The sequence below is a fragment of the Notamacropus eugenii genome, chromosome 7, assembly GCF_028372415.1.
Source record: "Notamacropus eugenii isolate mMacEug1 chromosome 7, mMacEug1.pri_v2, whole genome shotgun sequence".
NCBI classification, from domain to species: domain Eukaryota; kingdom Metazoa; phylum Chordata; class Mammalia; order Diprotodontia; family Macropodidae; genus Notamacropus; species Notamacropus eugenii.
The window spans coordinates 87,447,613-87,450,099 of NC_092878.1; the positions used below are offsets into that span (position 1 = coordinate 87,447,613).

The 2,487-nt window shown below is 39.7% G+C and overlaps 1 pseudogene; it reads left to right on the forward strand.

The window, feature by feature from the left end:
* Nucleotides 1-346: 346 nt before the first annotated feature.
* On the forward strand, nucleotides 347-2,160 carry LOC140514523 (protein FAM210A pseudogene; annotated as a pseudogene).
* The last annotated feature ends 327 nt before the right edge of the window (nucleotides 2,161-2,487 follow it).

Genomic DNA, 2,487 nt, shown 5'->3' on the forward strand with positions numbered 1-2,487 from the left:
AGAGTGGGCATGTACATAAACTCCATGGAAGTCAGGTATACCCAGAAGGAACACAAGCGTAGAACACCAATGGCCAAGGAAGCATGTCCCTGGACTGTGGTCAAGGATTGTAGTGGAAGTAGTGGAGATCACAGCCATGCAGGTGACAAGCCAAGGAGCAACCCATCCAGCAGAAATGTTGTGCCCTATGAGGGGTGAGGTTGGTCAAGCAATGAAGCAACTTGTTCAGCAAAAGTGCCATGCCCAGAAACTACGTTTCCCAGGGTGCTTGGTGCAGACCTTGCCTTGGAGGCTCCGAACTGGGCACCCGGCAGGTCGCAAACACGTTTTGGGTGGACGAGGCTGGCTGAAGAGAGCGAATGACCGCCCTGGCCGCCTGGGTCAGGGGAGGGTGAAGGGGAGGCCTGGTCACACTGGCTTCAACGGGGACCCTGGGGGGAGTTCGTCTCCTATCGGTGATTGCCGCTGGAAAATCTGCCCTGTCAGGGCTTGCGACCACGGACCCAACGTCCTCCGAGGTAACTTCAGAAACTCAAAAGTTGGAAGGAACTACAGAGATCATTTGATACAATCCATACCTTCCTCTCTGCAATATATCCTACAGATGATCATCTTGCTCTAATTTCTTCAACGAGGCCACATGATATTTCCAAATCTCTGTAGGAACTGAAATCAACAACCACCATTCGTCAAAATGCAGTGGAATTTAATACGGACTATGTCTCAATTGGCAAATAGAACATGTTTGGTCTCACATGGGTCTGGTTCCATTGGGCACTCTCAAAGCATAAAAGGCTTACATAAAGTTTGGCCCAAGATTGTTTTTGTGCAAGGTCCTCAAAACCATTGGCTACATGTATCTTCTGCACAGCATATCTCAAAGGAAAAGAAGCCAGTAGATGTTTCTCAACATAAACAACAAAAAGAAAAAGCTTCATCAGAAAGGGTTATATCATCTAGTGGCACAGCCCAAGGAATTCATGCTGAGAAAAAGGAAGATCTGGATCCATTACAAGATAATCTATTAGTCTGTATCAGCGATTTAAGAAAACTTTTAGACAGTATGGAAAAGTTATGGTTCCAGTACACATAGTGACTTCCAGTCTTTGGTTTGGAACATTTTATTATGCAGCCTTAAAAGGAGTGAATGTTGTTCCTTTTCTGGAACACATTGGGTTACCAGACAGCATAGTGGACATTTTGAAAAATTCTCAAAGTGGAAATGCATTAACTGCATATGCCTTGTTTAAGATTGCAACACCTGCCAGATACACTTTGACTTTGGGAGGAATATCCATTACTCTCAAGTATCTTCGTAGCCATGGCTACATGTCAACGCCACCTCCAGTTAAAGAGTACTTCCAGGACAGAATGGAGGAAACAAAGGAGCTTACTACAGAAAAAATGGAAGAAACAAAAGATAGACTCACAGAAAAACTACACGAAACCAAAGAAAAAGTTTCATTTAAGAAAAAAGTGGAGTAGAGAATCTTGTGTGCCAAGCCACAGAAAAGTCATGCACTTTAAATGTCGGGAAACTGTGGACAAAGACACATTTTCCTAATTATATCTTTGGTTGGCAGTCTTGAAATACTAGTACTCCAAGGGTTAAAGAACTCAGAAAATCTTTTTAAAGTTAAATGTCACTAGAAAATCAGTGTTTCATGAAAAAAAAAAAATGAACCCAGTGTAATAATTTCATACCAGCAGCAGCATAAGGTAATGGTTGTTGTTTTATGTCATGATGATTTTTCAGGTATCTTTCTTGCTCATTTTACTGCCTGCTGTAATGATAACAGACTAAGCAGTTAACTACTTGTGTAAAAAAATTTTCTCATGAAAAGGATGGTTCTTTTGGGATCATGATCTTCATGTAATCCATCAGTTACCCTTTTAACCATAATCAGTTCTCAACATGGAGAGCTCTTAGGACCATTGTTGCTAGTGGATAAGTGTATATTTTAATTGTCTCTCAAAATCTCAGAAGTCTTTTAATTATTAAAAAGAAAAAATAACAAAACAAGGCTGTCCTAATAACCATCTACCAGTTAAAATTTTAATTTTATATGAAGTTGAATTAAAATTGAGACTGTATATGTGATAAAAGTGAGATGTACTGATTATATATAAATGACTAAACAAATTGACATTTTAAAAATAGTTTTGCCTAAAATCTGCGTGTCAAATTTTTCAAAGTAAGTACATGTGTCTATAGTTCCTTTTTAGAGATTTAACTTGGTTGCTGTCACCTAGAGCATAAAATTTTCCTTTAAATTCATTTTTGTCTTCATCAACTAACTTCTCAGAGTAAAAATGAAAATAATTTCACTTGCCGGTAAGCTTGCTACTGAAATTATATACTCATAAATTGTGCCTCAAAAAAAAAAAAAGTGCCATGCCCAGTGGGCAGCAGCGTGCAGGGACAAGTTTCCTTGGCCATAGGTGTTCCCTTAACTAGGGTTCTCTATGGGTATACTTCCCTTCTAT